At 39.9% G+C, this 20,009-nt stretch overlaps 1 long non-coding RNA gene across 2 annotated transcripts in view; it reads right to left on the minus strand.

Annotated features, from left to right (window-relative positions):
• LOC149119077 (uncharacterized) overlaps positions 1-20,009 on the minus strand; it is an 82,472-nt gene that overhangs the window by 37,912 nt on the left and 24,551 nt on the right. The gene's annotated exons all lie outside the window — the stretch shown is intronic.

Below are 20,009 nucleotides of genomic sequence, written 5' to 3' on the forward strand. Positions count from 1 at the left end.
TCAGAATACAAAATTTGGGAATAAGAAGGCAAAACCGACTCAGACCCAGAAAACATTTAGGAAATTGGCACTCAAGAAACCACAAATCTCCTGAGGCACCCAAACAATGACAGCAAGCCAGAATTGGAGAAGGCCAACAGCTGTGCCCTGATTGAAAAAGAACCTTCCTCTTGTGCCCTGAACTCAATATGCCAGCCTCAAAACCAAAGCTCACACCAGAAAATTCATTACAAACCATGATAAATAAGAAAGATGAGAAAAAAGCCAAAGAAATGCAAGAATCCATAATGATATTGGGCTTGATTTAGTCGCAAGGAAATCGGCTGTTCCCAGATTCATCCACAGCTCCAGCTGACTGCCTGTGGAATTCCGACTGAATTTATCAGAAAATCGCAGTGAAACTAAGTTTGGAGGCAATTAATATCTGTCACCTCAGCCAAAGTGTTCCATTTTATTTTCCAAAACAAAAAAAATCATATTGGCGTGTTACCAGCAGATTTATAATCTGTAAATGTCTATTTGTTGCATTGTGTCAGAATACAAAATTTGGGAAGGAAGAAGGCAAAACCAACTCAGACCCAGAAAACATTTAGGAAATTGCCGCTCAAGAAACCAAAAGTCAGCTGAAACCCCAAAACCAATGACAGCAACCCAGAATTGGAGCAAGCTAACAGCTGTGCCCTGTTTTAAAAAGACCATTCTTCTCGTGCCCTGAACTCCATATTGCCGTCTCAAAACCAAAGCTCACATCAGAATATTCATTACAAACCTTGATAATAAGGGAAATGTGAAAAAGTCAAATAAATGCAAGAGTCCTTTGTGATATTTGGCTGGATTTAGACACAAGGAAACTGGCTGTTTCCAGATTCATCAACCCCTTCCACAGACTGACTTTGGAATTCTGATGGAATTCACCTCAAAATCGCACTCACACTCAATTGGAAGGTAATTAGAATCTGTCCCCTCAGCAGAAGTGTTCCAAGTCATTATCCAAAACACAGAAACTCATCTTGGTCTTGTTCCCTGTAGCTTTTGAATCCTGAAAGGGCTTTTTGCCGTATTTTCTTTTTTTTCATAATAGCTACTCTGTCCAAAATCTTGCTTGTATTGCATCAGAATACAAAATTTGGGAATAACAAGGCAAAACCAACTCAGACCCAGAAAACATTTAGTAAATTACCACTCAAGTAACCACAAATCGGCTGAAGCACCCAAAACAATGACAGCAAGCCAGAATTGGAGCAAGCCAACAGCTGTGCCCTGATTGAAAAAGAACCATCCTCTTGTGCCCTGAACTCAATATGCCAACCACAAAAACAAAGCGCACATCAGAAAATTCATTACAAACCATCATACATAACAAAAATGAGAAAAAAGCCAAAGAAATGCAAGAATCCATAATGATATTGGGATTGATTTAGTTGTAAGGAATCCGGCCATTCCTGGATTCGTCCACCCCTCGAGGTGACTGCCTAGGCAATTCTCACTGAATTAACCTGAAAATCACAGGGAAACTCAGTTTGGAGGAAATTAATATATGTCACCTGAGCCAAAGTGTTCCATTTTATTTTCCAAAACACAAAAACTCACCTTGGTCGTGTTACCTGTAGATTTCTAAGCTTCAAACGCCTATTTGTTGTGTTTTTATTTCATAATGGCTACTCTGTCCAAACTCTTGTTTGTATTGAGTCAGAATAAAAAATTTGGGAATAAGAAGAAAAAACCGTGTCAGACCCAGAAAACATTTAGGAAATTGCCACTCAAGAAACCTCAAATCGGCGGAGGCACCCAAAACAATGACAGCAAGCCAGAATTAGAGCAAGCCAACAGCTGTGCCCTGATTGAAAAAGAACATTTCTCTTGTGCCCGGAAGTTCTTATTGCAGCCTCAAATCCAAAGCTCACATCAAAAATTCATTACCAACCATGATAAATAAGAAAAAAGAGAAAAAAGCCAAAGAAATGCAAGAATCCATAATGATATTGGGCTTGATTTAGTCGTAAGAAATCTGGCTAGTCCTGGATTCATCCACCCCTCCAGGTGACTGCCTGTGCAATTCTCACTGAATTAACCTGAAAATCACAGTGAAACTCAGTTTGGAGGCAATTAATATCTGTCACCTCAGCCAAAGTGTTCCATTTGATTTTCCAAAACACAAAAACTCACCTTGGTCGTGTTACCTGTAGATTTCTAAGCTTCAAACGCCTATGTGTTGTGTTTTTTATTTCATAATGGCTACTCTGTCCAAACTCTAGTTTATATTGCGTCAGAATACAAAATTTGGGAAGGAAGAAGGCAAAACCAACTCCGACCAAGAAAACATTTAGGAAATTGCCGCTCAAGAAACCAAAAGTCAGCTGAGGCACCCAAAACAAGGACAGCAAGCCAGAATTGGAGCAAGCCAACAGCTGTGCCCTGATTGAAAAAGAACCTTCCTCTTGTGCCCTGAACTCCATATTGCAGCCTCAAAACCAAAGCTCACATCAGAAAATTCATTACAAACCATGATAAATAAGAAAAATGAGAAAAAAGCCAAAGAAATGCAGGAGTTCTTAGTGATATTGGGCTTCATGTATTCCCATGTAAACTGCTGTTTCCAGATTCTTCCACACCTCCCAGCTGAGTGAATGTGTATTCTGACTGAATTAACCTGGAAATCGCAGTGAAACTCACTTTGGAGGGAATTAGAAATTGTCCCCTCAGCAGAAGTGTTCCATGACACTTTCTAAAACACAAAAACTCACCTTGGTCGTGTTACCTATCGATTTCTAAGCTTCAAACGCGTAATGTTGTGTTTTTAATTTCATAATGGCTACTCTGTCCAAACTCTTGTTTGTATTGCGTCAGAATAGAAAATTTGGGAAGGAAGAAGGCAAAACCAACTCAGACCCAGAAAACATTCAGAAAATGTGGATCAAAAAACAACAACGCTGAGGCACCCAAAACCTTTAAAGCAAGACAGAATTGTAGCAAACCAATAGCTGTGCCCTGATTGAAAAAGAACCTTCCTCTTGTGCCCTGAACCCAATATGCCAGCATCAAAACCAAAGCTCACATCAGAAAATTCATTACATACCATGATAAAAAGAAAAATGAGAAAATAGCCAAGGAAATGCAAGAATCCATAATGATATTGGGCTTGATTCAGTCACAACGAAACCGGCTATTCCCAGATTCATCCACCCTTCCAGATGACTGCCTGTGGACTTCTGAATGAATTAACCTGAAAATTGCAGTGAAACTCAGTTTGGAGACTATTAATATCTGTCACCTCAGCCAAAGTGTTCCATTTTATTTTCCAAAACACAAAAACTCACCTTAGTCGTGTTACCTGTAGATTTCTAAGCTTCAAACGCCTATTTGTTGTGCTTTTAATTTCATAATGGCTACTCTGTCTAAACTCTTGTTTATATTTCTTCAGAATACAAAATTTGGGAAGGAAGAAGGCAAAACCAACTCAGAACCAGTAAACATTTAGGAAATTGCCACTGAGGAAACGACAAATTGGCTGAGGCACCCAAACCAATGACAGCAAGCGAGAATTGGAGCAAGGCAACAGCTGTGCCCTGATTGAAAAAGACCATTCCTCAGGTTCCCTGAACTCCATATTGCAGCCTCAAAACCAAAGAACACATCAGCAAATTCATTACAAACCATGATAAATAAGAAAAATGAGAAAATAGACAAAGACATGCAAGAATCCATAATGATATTGGGCTGGATTTAGTCGCAAGGAAACCGGCTGTTCCCGGATTCATCCACCCCTCCAGCTGACTGCCTGTGGAATTCTCACTGAATTCACCTGAAAATCACAGTGACACTTAGTTTGGAGGCAATTAATATCTGTCACCTCAGCCAAAGTCTTCCATTTCATTTTCCAAAACACAAAACCTCACCTTGGTTGAGTTACCTGTAGATTTCTAAGCTTCCAACGCCTATTTGTTGTGTTTTTTATTTCATAATGGCTACTCTGCCCAAACTCTTGTTTGTATGGCGTCAGAATACAAAATTTGGGAAGAGGGCAAAACCAACTCAGACCCAGAAAACATTTAGGAAATTGCCGCTCAAGTAACCAAAAGTCAGCCTAGGCACCCAAAACAAGCACAGCAAGCCAGAATTGGAGCAAGCCAACAGCTGTGCCCTGATTGAAAAAGAACCTTCCTCTTGTGCCCTGAACTCAATATGCCAGCCTCAAAACTAAAGCTCACATCAGAAATTACATTACAAACCATGATAAATAAGGGAAATGTGAAAAAGGCAAAGAAATGCAAGAGTCCTTTGTGATATTTGGGTGGATTTAGACAGAAGGAAACTGGCTGTTTAAAGATTCATCCCCCCCTTCCACAGACTGAGTTTGGAATTCTGACTCAATTCACCTCAAAATCGCACTCACACTCAATTTGGAGGGAATTACTATCTGTCCCCTCAGCAGAAGTGTTCCATGTTATTTTCCAAAACACAGAAACTCATCTTGCTCATGTTGCCTGTAGATTTCTAATCCTGAAAGGGTAATTTGGTGTTTTTTTTTCTTTCATAATGGCTACTCTGTCCAAAATCTTGCTTGTATTGCATCAGAATACAAAATTAGGGAATAAGAAGGCAAAACCAACTCAGACCCAGAAAACATTTAGGAAATTACCACTCAAGAATCCACAAATTGGCTGAGGGACACAAAAAAAACGACAGCAAGCCGAATTGGAGCAAGCCAACAGCTGAGCCCTGTTTGAAAAAGACCATTCCTCTGGTGCCCTGAACTCAATATGCCAGCCTCAAAACCAAAGATCACACAAGAAAATTCATTACAAACCATGATGAATAAGAAAAATGAGAAAAAAGCCGAAGAAATGCAAGAATCCATAATGATATTGGGCTTGATTTAGTCTCAAGGAAACCGGCTATTCCCGGATTCATCCAACCCTAAAGCTGACTGCCTGTAGACTTCTGACTAAATTAACCTGAAATTCGCAGTGAAACTCAGTTTGGAGGCAATATATAACTGTCACCTCAGCCAAAGTGTTCCATTTTATTTTCCAAAACACAAAAACTCACCTTGTTCGTGTTACCTGTAGATTTATAAGCTTCAAATACCTATGTGTTGTGTTTCTTATTTCATAATGGCTACTCTGTCCAAACTCTTGTTTGTATTGCGTCAGAATACAAAATTTGGGGAGGAAGAAGGCAAAACCAACTCAGACCCAGAAAACATTTAGGAAATTGCTGCTCAAGAAACCTCAAATCGGCTGGGGCACCTAAACCAATGACAGCAAGCCAGAATTGGAGCAGGCCAACAGCTGTGCCCTGATTGAAAAAGAACCTTCCTCTTGTGCCCTGAGCTCAATATAGCAGATTCAAAACCAAAGCTCACATCAGAAAATTCATTACAAACCATTATAAATCAGAAAAATGAGAAAAAAGCCAAAGAAATGCAGGAGTTCTTAGTAATATTGGGCTTGATTTATTGCCATGTAAACGGCTGTTTCCAGATTCATCCACACCTCCCAGCTGAGTGTCTGTGGTTTCTGAATGAATTAACCTGAAAATCGCAGTGAAACTCGGTTTGGAGGCAATTAATATCTGTCACCTCAGCCAAAGTGTTCCATTTTATTTTCCAAAACTCAAAAACTCACCTTAGTATTCTTACCTGTAGATTTCTAAGCTTCAAATGCCTATTTGTTGTGTTTTTTATTTCATCATTGCTACTCTGTCCAAACTCTTGTTTGTATTGCGTCAGAATACAAAATTTGGGATTAAGAAGGAAAAACCGTGTCAGACCCAGAAAACATTTAGGAAATTTCCACTCAAGAAACCAAAAGTCAGCTGAGGAACCCACAACAATTACAGCAAGCCAGAATTGGAGAAAGCCAACAGCTGTGCCCTGATTGAAAGAGAACCTTCCTCTTGTGCCCTGAACTCAATATGCCAGCCTCAAAAGCAAAGCTCACATCAGAAAATTCATTACAAACCATGATAAATAAGAAAAATGAGAAAAAAGCCAAAGAAATGCAGGAGTTCTCAGGGATATTGGGCTTGAATTATGGCCATGTAAACGGCTGTTTCCAGATTCATCCAAACCTCCCAACTGAGTGTCTTTGGTTTCTGAATGAATTAACAAAAAAATCGCAGTGAAACTCGGTTTTGGAGGCAATTAATATCTGTCATCTCAGCCAGAGTGTTCAATTTTACTTTCGAAAACACAAAAACTTACCTTGCTTGTGTTACCTGTACATATATAAGCTTCAAACGCATATTTGTTGTGTTTTTTATTTCATAATGGCTACTCTGTCCAAACTCTTGTTTGTATTACGTCAGAATAGAAAATTTGGAAAGGAAGAAGGCAAAACCAACTCAGACCCAGAAAACATGTAGGAAATTGCCGCTAAAGAAACCAAAAACAGCTGAGGCACGCAAAACAATGACAGCAAGCCAGAATTGCAACAAGCCAACAGCTGTGTCCTGTTTGAAAAAGACCATTGATCTGGTGCCCTGAACTCAATATGCCAGCCTCAAAACCAAAGCTCACATCAGAAAATTCATTAGAAACCATGATAAATCAGAAAAATGAGAGAAAAGCCAAAGAAATGCACGAGTTCTTAGTGATATTTGGCTGCATTTAGACACAAGGAAACTGGCTGTTTAAAGATTCATCCCCCCCTTCCACTGACTGACTTTGGAATTCTGATTGATTTCACCTCAAAATTGCACTCACACTCAATTTGGAGGGAATTAGAATCTGTCCCCTCAGCAGAAGGGTTCCATGTCATTTTCCAAAACACAGAAACTCATCTTGGTCGAGTTGCCTGTAGATTTCTAATCCTGAAAGGGCAATTTCTGTGTTTTTTTTTTCTTTCATAATGGCTACTCTGTCCAAATCTTGCTTGTATTGCATCAGAATACAAAATATGGGAATAAGAAGGCAAAACCGACTCAGACCCAGAAAACATTAAGGAAATTGCCCCTCAAGAAACCACAAATTGGCTGAGGTTCCCAAAACAATGACAGCAAGCCAGAATTGGAGCAAGCCAACAGCTGTGCCCTGATTGAAAAAGAACCTTCCTCTTGTGCCCTGAACTCAATATGCCAGCCTCAAAACCAAAGCTCACATCAGAAAATTCATTACAAATCATCATAAATAAGATAAAAGAGAAAAAAGCCAAAGAAATGCAAGAATCCCTAATCATAGTGGCTTGAATTAGTTGCAAGGAAACCGGCTGTTCCCGGATTCATCCACCCCTCCAGCTTCCTGCCTGTGGAATTCTGAGTGAATTAACCTGAAAATTGCAGTAAGACTCAGTTTGGAGGCAATAATATCAGTCACCTCAGCCAAAGTGTTCCATTTGATTTTCCAAATCACAAAAACTCACCTTGGTCGTGTTACCCTTAGATTCATAAGCTTCAAACGCTAATTTATTGTTTTTTTTTTTATTTCATGATGGCTACTCTGTCCAAACTCTTGTTTGTATTGCGTCAGAATACAAAATGTGGGAAGGAAAAGGGAAAACCAACTCAGACCCAGAAAACATTTAGGAAATTGCCGCTCAAGAAACCACAAATCGGCTGAGGCACCCAAAACCTTGAAAGCAAGACAGAATTCGAGCAAGCCAACAGCTGTGCCCTGATTGAAAAAGAACCTTCCTCTTGTGCCCTGAACTCAATATGCCAGCCTCAAAACCAAAGCTCACATCAGAAAATTCATTACAAACAATGATAAATAAGAAAAATCAGAAAAAAAGCCAAAGAAATGCAAGAATCCATAATGTTATTGGGCTTGATTTAGTCGCAAGGAAGCCAGCAGTTCCCGGATTCATCCATGCCTAAAGCTGACTGCCTGTGTAATTCTCACAGAATGAACCCGAAAATCGCAGTGAAACTCCGTTTGGAGGCAATTAATATCTGTCACCTCAGCCAAAGTGTTCCATTTGATTTTCCAAAACAAAAAAACTCACTTTGGTCGTGTTACCTGCAGATTTAAAATCTTGAAACGCGTATTTGTTGTGTTGTTTATTTCATAATGGCTACTCTGTACAAACTCTTCTTTGCATTGTATCAGAATACTAAATTGGGGAAGGAAGAAGGCAAAACCAACTCAGAGCCAGAAAACATGTAGGAAATTGCCGCTCAAGAAACCACAAATCGGCTGAGGCACCCAAAACCTTGAAAGCAAGACAGAATTGGAGAAAGCCAACAGCTGTGCCCTGATTGAACAAGACCATTAATCCAGTGCCCAGAACTCCACATTGCAGCCTCAAAACCAAAGCTCCCATCAGAAAATTCATTACAAACCATGATAAATAAGGGAAATCTGAGAAAGCCAAAGAAATTCAAGAGTCCTTTGTGGTATTTGGCTGGATTTAGACACAAAGAAACTGGTTGTTTAAAGATTCATCCCCCCTTCCACAGACAGACTTTGGAATTCTGATTGAATTCACCTCAAAATCGCACTCACACTCAATTTGGAGGGAATTAGAATCTGTCCCCTTAGCAGAAGTGTTCCTTGTCATTTTCCAAAACACAGAAACTCATCTTGGTCGTGTAGCCTGTAGATTTCTAATCCTGAAAGGGCAATTTGCTGTTTTTTTTTTTTTCTTTCATAATGGCTACTCTCCAAAATCTTGCTTGTATTGCATCAGAATACAAAATATGGGAATAAGAAGGCAAAACCGACTCAGACCCAGAAAACATTAAGGAAATTGCCGCTCAAGAATCCACAAATCAGCTGAGGCACCCAAAACAATGACAGCAAGCCAGAATTGGAGCAAGCCAACAGCTGTGCCCTGATTGAAAAAGAACCTTCCTCTTGTGCCCTGAATTCAATATGCCAGCCTCCAAACCAAAGCTCACATCAGAAAATTCATTACAAACCATGATAAATAAGAAAAAAGAGAAAAAAGCCAAAGAAATGCAAGAATCCTTAATGATATTGGGCTTGATTTAGTCGCAAGGAAACCGGCTGTCCCCAGATTCATCCATACCTCCAGATGTCTGCCTGTGGAATTCTGACTGAATTACCCTGAAAATCGCAGTGAAACTCAGTTTGGAGTCAATTAATATCTTTGACCTCAGCCAAAGTGTAACATTTTTTTTTCCAAAACACAAAAACACACCTTGGTCATGTATCCTGTAGATTTTTAAGCTTCAAATGCCCATTTGTTGTGTTTTGTATTTCATAATCGGTACTCTGCCCAAACTCATGTTTGTATGGCGTCAGAATACAAAATTTGGGAAGGAGGAAGGCGAAACCAAATCAGACCAAGAAAACATTTAGGAAATTGCCGCTCAACAAACCAAAATTGAGCTGAGGCACCCAAAACAATGACAGCAAGCCAGAATTGGAGCAAGCCAACAGCTGTGCCCTGTTTGAAAAAGACCATTCCTCCAGTACCCTGAACTCCATATTCCAGCCTCAAAACCAAAGCTCACATCAGAAAATTCATTACAAACCATGATAAATAAGGGAATTGAGAAAAAGCCAAAGAAACGCAAGCCTGTGGAATCCTAACTGAATTAACTGAATTAATCTGAAAATCGCAGTGAAACTCGGTTTTGGAGGCAATTAATATCTGTCACCTCAGCCAGAGGGTTCAATTTTAATTTCGAAAACAAAAAATCATACCTTGGTCTTGTGACCAGTACATATATAAGCTTCAAACGCATATTTGTTGTGTTTTTTATTTCATAATGGCTACTCTGTCCAAACTCTTGTTTGTATTACGCCAGAATACAAAATTTGGGAAGGAAGAAGGCAAAACCTACTCAGAGCCAGAAAACATGTAGGAAATTGCCGCTCAAGAAACCACAAATGGACTGAGGCACCCAAAACCTTGAAAGCAAGCCAGAATTGGAGCAAGCCAACAGCTGTGCCCTGATTGAACTAGACCATTAATCCAGTGCCCTGAACTCCATATTGCAGCCTCAAAACCAAAGCTCACAAAAAAAAATCATTACAAACAATGATAAATAAGGGAAATCTGAGAAAGCCAAAGTAATTCAAGAGTCCTTTGTGGTATTTGGCTGGATTTAGACAGAAGGAAACAGGCTGTTTACGGATTCAACCCCCCTTCCACAGACTGACTTTGGAATTCTGACTCAATTCACCTCAAAATCGCACTCACACTCAATTTGGAGGGAATTAGTATCTGTCCCCTCAGCAGAAGTGTTCCATGTCATTTTCCAAAACACAAAAACTCATCTTTGTCGTGTTGCCTGTAGACTTCTAATCCTGAAAGGGCAATTTACTGTGTTTTTTTTTTTCTTTCATAATGGCTACTCTGTCCAAAATCTTGCTTGTATTGCGTCAGAATACAAAATTTGGGAATAAGAAGGCAAATCCGACTCAGACCCAGAAAACATTTAGGAAACTGCAGAAAAAGAATCCACAAATCAGCTAAGGAATCCAAAACAATGACAGCAAGCAGAACTGGAGCACGCCAACAGCTGTGCCCTGATTGAAAAAGAACCTTCCTCTTGTGCCCTAAACTCAATATGCCAGCCACAAAACCAAAGCTCACATCAGAAAATTCATTTCAAACCATGATAAATAGGAAAAATCAGAAAAAAGCCAAAGAAATGCAAGTTTTCTTAGTGATATTGGGCTTGATTTATTCCTAAGTAAACAGCTGTTTCCAGATTCATCCACAACTCCCAGCTGAGTGAATAGGGATTCTGACTGAATTAACCTCAAAATGGCAGTGAAATTCGGTTTGGAGACAATTAATATCTGTCACCTCAGCCAAAGTGTTCCATTTTATTTTCCAAAACAAAAAAACTCACTTTAGTCATGTTTCCTATAGATTTCAAAGCGTCAAACGCCTATTTGTTGTGTTTTTTATTTCATAATGGCTACTCTGTCCAAAATCTTGCTTGTATTGCATCAACATACAAAATTTGGGAAGGTAGAAGGCAAAGCCAACTCGGACCCAGAAAACATTTAGGAAATTGCCACTCAAGAAACCAAAAGTCAACTGAGGCTCCCAAAACCATGACAGCAAGCCAGAATTGGAGCAGGCAATCAGCTGAGTCCTGATTGAAAAAGGCCATTCTTCCGGTACCCTGAACTCCATATTCCAGCCTCAAAACCAAAGCTCACATCAGGAAATTCATTACAAACCACGATACATAAGAAAAATGAGAAAAAAGCCAAGAAATGCAAGAAACCATAATGATATTGAACTGGATTTAGTTGCAAGGAAACCGGCTGTTCCCGGATTCATCCAACACTCCAGCTGACTGCGTGTGGAATTCTGACTGAATTCAGCTGAAAATCGCAGTGAAACTCAGATTGGAGGCAATTAATATCTGTCACCTCAGCCAAAGTGTTCCATTTGATTTTACAAAACACAAAAAATCACCTTGGTCTTGTTACCTGTAGATTTCCAAGCTTCAAATGCCTATTTGTTGTGTTGTTTATTTCATAATGGCTACTCTGTCCAAACTCTTCTTTGCATTGCATCAGAATACAAAATTTGGGAATAAGAAGGCAAATCCAACTCAGACACAGAAAACATTTATGAAATTGCCACTCAAGAAACCACGAATCTTCTGAGGCATCCAAAACAATGACAGCAAGCCGGAATTGGAGCAAATCAAAAACTGTGCCCTGATTGAAACAGAACCATCCTCTTGTGCCCTGAACTCAATATGCCAGCCTCAAAACCAAAGCTCACATCAGAAAATGCATTACAAACCATTACAAATAAGAAAAATGAGAAAAAAGCCAAAGAAATGCAAGAATCCATAATGATATTGGACTTGATTTAGTCGCAAGGAAACCGGATGTTCCTGCATTCATCCACCCCTACACAGCTGACTGCCTGTGGAATTCTGACTGAATTAACCTGAAAAATGCAGTGAAACTCAGTTTGAAGGCAATTAATATCTGTCACCTCAGCCAAAGTGTTCCATTTGATTTTTCAAAACTCAAAAACTCACCTTGGTCATGATACCTGTAGAATCATAACCTTCAACGCCTATTTGTTGTGTTTTTTATTTCATAATCGGTACTCTGTCTGAACACATGTTTGTATTGTGTCACAATACAAAATTTGGGAAGGAAGAAGGCAAAAACCTCTCAGACACAGAAAACATTTAGCAAATTGCCGCTCAAGAAACCAAAAGTCAGCTAAGGCACCCAAAACAATGACAGCAAGGCAGAATTGGAGCAAGTCAACAGCTGTGCCCTTTTTGAAAAATAACCTTCCTCTTGTGCCCTGAACTCCATATTGCAGCCTCAAAACCAAAGCTCACATCAGAAAATGCATTACAAACCATGATAAATAAGAAAAATGAGAAAAAAGCCAAAGAAATGCTAGAATCCATAATGATATTGGGCTTGATTTAGTCGCAAAGAAATTGGCTGTTCCCAGATTCATCCACCCCTCGAGCTGACGGCCTGTGGAATTCTGACTGAATTAACCTGAATATCGCAGTGAAACTCAGTTTGGAGGCCATTAATATCTGTCACCTCAGCCAAAGTGTTCCATTTTATTTGCCAAAACACAAAACCTCATCTTGTCCTGTTACCTGTAGATTTCTGAGCTTCAAACGCCTATTTGTAGTGTTTTTTATTTCATAATGGCTACTCTGCCCTAACTCTTGTTTGTATTGCGTCAGAATACAAAATTTGGGAAGGAAGAAGGCAAAACCAACTCAGACCCAGAAAACATTTAGGAAATTGCCGCTCAAGAAACCACAAATCGGCTGAGGCACTCAAAACAATGACAGCAAGCCAGAATTGGAGCAGGCCAACAGCTGTGCCCTGTTTGAAAAAGACTATTCCTCCGGTGCCCTGAACTCCATATTGCAGCCTCAAAACCAAAGCTCACATCAGAAAATTCATTACAAACCATGATAAATAAGAAAAATGAGAAAAAAGCCAAAGAAATGCAAGAATCCATAATGATATTGGGCTTGATTGAGTTGCAAGGAAACCGGCTGTTCCCGGATTCATCCACCCCTCCAGCTGACTGCCTGTGGAATTGTGACTGAATTAACCTGAATATCGCAGTGAAACTCCGTTTGGAGGCAGTAAATAACTGTCACCTCAGCCAAAGTGTTCCATTTGATTTTCCAAAACACAAAAACTCACCTTGGTCGTGTTACCTGTAGATTTCTAAGCTTCAAAAGCCTATTTGTTGTGTTTTTTATTTCATAATAGCTACTCTGCCCAAACACTTGTTTGTATTGTGTCAGAATACAACATTTGGGAAGGAAGAAGGCAAAACCAACTCAGACCCAGAAAACATTTTGGAAATTGCCGCTCAAGAACCACTAATCGGCTGAGGCACTCAAAACAATGACAGCAAGCCAGAATTGTAGCAGGCCAATAGCTGTGCCGTGTTTGAAAAAGACCATTGCCCCGGTGCCCTGAACTCTATATTGCAGCCTCAAAACCAAAGCTGACATCAGAAAATGCATTGCAAACCATGATAAATAAGAAAAATGAGAAAAAAGCCAAACAAATGCAAGAATCCATAATGATATTGTCTTTGAGTTAGTCGCAAGGAAACCGGCTGTTCCTGGATTCATCCACCCCTCCAGCGGACTGCCTGTGGAATTCTGACAGAATTACCCTGAAAATCGCAGTGAAACTCAGTTTGGAGGCAATTAATATCTGTCACCTCAGACCATTTTATAATCTAAAACACAAACACTCACCTTGCTCATGTTACCTGTAGATTTCTAAGCTTCAAACGCCTATTTGTTGTATTTTTTATTTCATAATGGCTACTCTGTCCAGAAAACATTTAAAATTTCCGCTCAAGAAACCACAAATCGGCTGAGGTACTTAAAACAATGACAGCAAGGCAGAATTGGAGCATGCCAACAGCTGTGCCCTGTTTGAAAAAGACCATTCCTCCGGTGCCCTGAACTCAATATGCCAGCCTCAAAACCAAAGCTCACATCAGAAAATTCATTACAAACCATGATAAAAATAAGAAAACGGAGAAAAAAGCCAAAAAATGCAAGAATCCATAATGATATTGGGCTTGAGTTAGTCGCAAGGAAACCGGCTGTTCCCGGATTCATCCACCCCTTCAGCGGACTGCCTGTGGAATTCTGACTGAATTAACCTGAATATCGCAGTGAAACTCAGTTTGGAGGCAATTAATATCTCTCAAATCAGCCAAAGTGTTCCATTGTATTTTCCAAAACACAAAAACTCCCCTTGGTCGTGTTACCTGTAGATTTCTAAGCTTAGAACGCCTATTTGTAGTGTTTTTTATTTCATAATGGCCACTCTGCCCAAACTCTTGTTTGTATTGCGTCAGAATACAAAATTTGGGAAGGAAGAAGGCAAAACCAACTCAGACCCAGAAAACATTTAAGAAATTGCCGCTCAAAAAACCACAAATCGGCTGAGGCACTCAAAACAATGACAGCAAGGCAGAATTGGAGCAGGCCAACAGCTGTGCCCTGTTTGAAAAAGACCATTCCTCCGGTGCCCTGAACTCCATATTGCAGACTCAAAACCAAAGCTCACATCAGAAAATTCATTTAAACCATGATAAATAAGAAAGATGAGAAAAAAGCCAAAGAAATGCAAGAATCCATAATGATATTGGGCTTGATTGAGTTGCAAGGAAACCGGCTGTTCCCGGATTCATCAACCCCTCCAGCTGACTGCCTGTGGAATTATGACTGAATTTACCTGAAAAATGCAGTGAAACTCAGTTTGAAGGCAATTAATATCTGTCACCTCAGCCAAAGTGTTCCATTTGATTTTTCAAAACTCAAAAACTCACCTTGGTCATGATACCTGTAGAATCATAACCTTCAACGCCTATTTGTTGTGTTTTTTATTTCATAATCGGTACTCTGTCTGAACACATGTTTGTATTGTGTCACAATACAAAATTTGGGAAGGAAGAAGGCAAAAACCTCTCAGACACAGAAAACATTTAGCAAATTGCCGCTCAAGAAACCAAAAGTCAGCTAAGGCACCCAAAACAATGACAGCAAGGCAGAATTGGAGCAAGTCAACAGCTGTGCCCTTTTTGAAAAATAACCTTCCTCTTGTGCCCTGAACTCCATATTGCAGCCTCAAAACCAAAGCTCACATCAGAAAATGCATTACAAACCATGATAAATAAGAAAAATGAGAAAAAAGCCAAAGAAATGCTAGAATCCATAATGATATTGGGCTTGATTTAGTCGCAAAGAAATTGGCTGTTCCCAGATTCATCCACCCCTCGAGCTGACGGCCTGTGGAATTCTGACTGAATTAACCTGAATATCGCAGTGAAACTCAGTTTGGAGGCCATTAATATCTGTCACCTCAGCCAAAGTGTTCCATTTTATTTGCCAAAACACAAAACCTCATCTTGTCCTGTTACCTGTAGATTTCTGAGCTTCAAACGCCTATTTGTAGTGTTTTTTATTTCATAATGGCTACTCTGCCCTAACTCTTGTTTGTATTGCGTCAGAATACAAAATTTGGGAAGGAAGAAGGCAAAACCAACTCAGACCCAGAAAACATTTAGGAAATTGCCGCTCAAGAAACCACAAATCGGCTGAGGCACTCAAAACAATGACAGCAAGCCAGAATTGGAGCAGGCCAACAGCTGTGCCCTGTTTGAAAAAGACTATTCCTCCGGTGCCCTGAACTCCATATTGCAGCCTCAAAACCAAAGCTCACATCAGAAAATTCATTACAAACCATGATAAATAAGAAAAATGAGAAAAAAGCCAAAGAAATGCAAGAATCCATAATGATATTGGGCTTGGTTCAGTCGCAAGGAAACCGGCTGTTCCCGGATTCATCCACCCCTCCAGCTGACTGCCTGTGGAATTGTGACTGAATTAACCTGAATATCGCAGTGAAACTCCGTTTGGAGGCAGTAAATAACTGTCACCTCAGCCAAAGTGTTCCATTTGATTTTCCAAAACACAAAAACTCACCTTGGTCGTGTTACCTGTAGATTTCTAAGCTTCAAAAGCCTATTTGTTGTGTTTTTTATTTCATAATAGCTACTCTGCCCAAACACTTGTTTGTATTGTGTCAGAATACAACATTTGGGAAGGAAGAAGGCAAAACCAACTCAGACCCAGAAAACATTTTGGAAATTGCCGCTCAAGAACCACTAATCGGCTGAGGCACTCAAAACAATGACAGCAAGCCAGAATTGTAGCAGGCCAATAGCTGTGCCGTGTTTGAAAAAGACCATTGCCCCGGTGCCCTGAACTCTATATTGCAGCCTCAAAACCAAAGCTGACATCAGAAAATGCATTGCAAACCATGATAAATAAGAAAAATGAGAAAAAAGCCAAACAAATGCAAGAATCCATAATGATATTGTCTTTGAGTTAGTCGCAAGGAAACCGGCTGTTCCTGGATTCATCCACCCCTCCAGCGGACTGCCTGTGGAATTCTGACAGAATTACCCTGAAAATCGCAGTGAAACTCAGTTTGGAGGCAATTAATATCTGTCACCTCAGACCATTTTATAATCTAAAACACAAACACTCACCTTGCTCATGTTACCTGTAGATTTCTAAGCTTCAAACGCCTATTTGTTGTATTTTTTATTTCATAATGGCTACTCTGTCCAGAAAACATTTAAAATTTCCGCTCAAGAAACCACAAATCGGCTGAGGTACTTAAAACAATGACAGCAAGGCAGAATTGGAGCATGCCAACAGCTGTGCCCTGTTTGAAAAAGACCATTCCTCCGGTGCCCTGAACTCAATATGCCAGCCTCAAAACCAAAGCTCACATCAGAAAATTCATTACAAACCATGATAAATAAGAAAACGGAGAAAAAAGCCAAAAAATGCAAGAATCCATAATGATATTGGGCTTGAGTTAGTCGCAAGGAAACCGGCTGTTCCCGGATTCATCCACCCCTTCAGCGGACTGCCTGTGGAATTCTGACTGAATTAACCTGAATATCGCAGTGAAACTCAGTTTGGAGGCAATTAATATCTCTCAAATCAGCCAAAGTGTTCCATTGTATTTTCCAAAACACAAAAACTCCCCTTGGTCGTGTTACCTGTAGATTTCTAAGCTTAGAACGCCTATTTGTAGTGTTTTTTATTTCATAATGGCCACTCTGCCCAAACTCTTGTTTGTATTGCGTCAGAATACAAAATTTGGGAAGGAAGAAGGCAAAACCAACTCAGACCCAGAAAACATTTAAGAAATTGCCGCTCAAAAAACCACAAATCGGCTGAGGCACTCAAAACAATGACAGCAAGGCAGAATTGGAGCAGGCCAACAGCTGTGCCCTGTTTGAAAAAGACCATTCCTCCGGTGCCCTGAACTCCATATTGCAGCCTCAAAACCAAAGCTCACATCAGAAAATTCATTTAAACCATGATAAATAAGAAAGATGAGAAAAAAGCCAAAGAAATGCAAGAATCCATAATGATATTGGGCTTGATTGAGTTGCAAGGAAACCGGCTGTTCCCGGATTCATCAACCCCTCCAGCTGACTGCCTGTGGAATTATGACTGAATTTACCTGAAAATCGCAGTGAAACTCACTTTGGAGGCAATTAATATCTGTCACCTCAGCCAAAGTGTTCCATTTGATTTTCCAAAACACAAAAACTCACCTTGGTCGTGTTACCTGTAGATTTCTAAGCTTCAAAAGACTATTTGTTGTGTTTTGTATTTCACACTGGCTACTCGACCCAAACTCTTGTTTGTATGGCGTCAGAATACAAAATTTGGGAAGGAAAATGGCAAAACCAACTCAGACTCAGAAAACATGTAGGAAATTGCAGCTCAAGAAACCAAAAGTCAGCTGAGGCACTCAAAACAATAACAGCAAGCCAGAATTGGAGCAGGCCAAAAGCTGTGCCCTGTTTGAAAAAGACCATTCCTCCAGTGCCCTGAACTCCATATTGCAGCCTCAAAACCAAAGCTCACATCAGGAAATTCATTACAAACCATGAAAAATAAGGAAAATGAGAAAAAAGCGAAAGAATTCCAAGAATGCATAATGATATTGGGCTTGATTTAGTCTCAATTAAACCGGCTGTTCCAGGATTCATCGACCACTGCAGCTGACTGCCTGTGGAATTCTGACTGAATTCAGCTGAAAATCGCAGTGAAACTCAGATTGGAGGCAATTAATATCTGTCACCTCAGCCAAAGTGTTCCATTGTATTTTCCAAAACACAAAAACTCCCCTTGGTCGTGTTACCTGTAGATTTCTAAGCTTAGAACGCCTATTTGTAGTGTTTTTTATTTCATAATGGCCACTCTGCCCAAACTCTTGTTTGTATTGCGTCAGAATACAAAATTTGGGAAGGAAGAAGGCAAAACCAACTCAGACCCAGAAAACATTTAAGAAATTGCCGCTCAAAAAACCACAAATCGGCTGAGGCACTCAAAACAATGACAGCAAGGCAGAATTGGAGCAGGCCAACAGCTGTGCCCTGTTTGAAAAAGACCATTCCTCCGGTGCCCTGAACTCCATATTGCAGACTCAAAACCAAAGCTCACATCAGAAAATTCATTTAAACCATGATAAATAAGAAAGATGAGAAAAAAGCCAAAGAAATGCAAGAATCCATAATGATATTGGGCTTGATTGAGTTGCAAGGAAACCGGCTGTTCCCGGATTCATCAACCCCTCCAGCTGACTGCCTGTGGAATTATGACTGAATTTACCTGAAAAATGCAGTGAAACTCAGTTTGAAGGCAATTAATATCTGTCACCTCAGCCAAAGTGTTCCATTTGATTTTTCAAAACTCAAAAACTCACCTTGGTCATGATACCTGTAGAATCATAACCTTCAACGCCTATTTGTTGTGTTTTTTATTTCATAATCGGTACTCTGTCTGAACACATGTTTGTATTGTGTCACAATACAAAATTTGGGAAGGAAGAAGGCAAAAACCTCTCAGACACAGAAAACATTTAGCAAATTGCCGCTCAAGAAACCAAAAGTCAGCTAAGGCACCCAAAACAATGACAGCAAGGCAGAATTGGAGCAAGTCAACAGCTGTGCCCTTTTTGAAAAATAACCTTCCTCTTGTGCCCTGAACTCCATATTGCAGCCTCAAAACCAAAGCTCACATCAGAAAATGCATTACAAACCATGATAAATAAGAAAAATGAGAAAAAAGCCAAAGAAATGCTAGAATCCATAATGATATTGGGCTTGATTTAGTCACAAAGAAATTGGCTGTTCCCAGATTCATCCACCCCTCGAGCTGACGGCCTGTGGAATTCTGACTGAATTAACCTGAATATCGCAGTGAAACTCAGTTTGGAGGCCATTAATATCTGTCACCTCAGCCAAAGTGTTCCATTTTATTTGCCAAAACACAAAACCTCATCTTGTCCTGTTACCTGTAGATTTCTGAGCTTCAAACGCCTATTTGTAGTGTTTTTTATTTCATAATGGCTACTCTGCCCTAACTCTTGTTTGTATTGCGTCAGAATACAAAATTTGGGAAGGAAGAAGGCAAAACCAACTCAGACCCAGAAAACATTTAGGAAATTGCCGCTCAAGAAACCACAAATCGGCTGAGGCACTCAAAACAATGACAGCAAGCCAGAATTGGAGCAGGCCAACAGCTGTGCCCTGTTTGAAAAAGACTATTCCTCCGGTGCCCTGAACTCCATATTGCAGCCTCAAAACCAAAGCTCACATCAGAAAATTCATTAAAAACCATGATAAATAAGAAAAATGAGAAAAAAGCCAAAGAAATGCAAGAATCCATAATGATATTGGGCTTGGTTCAGTCGCAAGGAAACCGGCTGTTCCCGGATTCATCCACCCCTCCAGCTGACTGCCTGTGGAATTGTGACTGAATTAACCTGAATATCGCAGTGAAACTCCGTTTGGAGGCAGTAAATAACTGTCACCTCAGCCAAAGTGTTCCATTTGATTTTCCAAAACACAAAAACTCACCTTGGTCGTGTTACCTGTAGATTTCTAAGCTTCAAAAGCCTATTTGTTGTGTTTTTTATTTCATAATAGCTACTCTGCCCAAACACTTGTTTGTATTGTGTCAGAATACAACATTTGGGAAGGAAGAAGGCAAAACCAACTCAGACC

Source organism: Oryctolagus cuniculus, unplaced genomic scaffold (assembly GCF_051225735.1).
Source record: "Oryctolagus cuniculus isolate XC-2025 breed Fujian yellow rabbit unplaced genomic scaffold, ASM5122573v1 ptg000038l, whole genome shotgun sequence".
In the NCBI taxonomy this organism is placed as follows: domain Eukaryota; kingdom Metazoa; phylum Chordata; class Mammalia; order Lagomorpha; family Leporidae; genus Oryctolagus; species Oryctolagus cuniculus.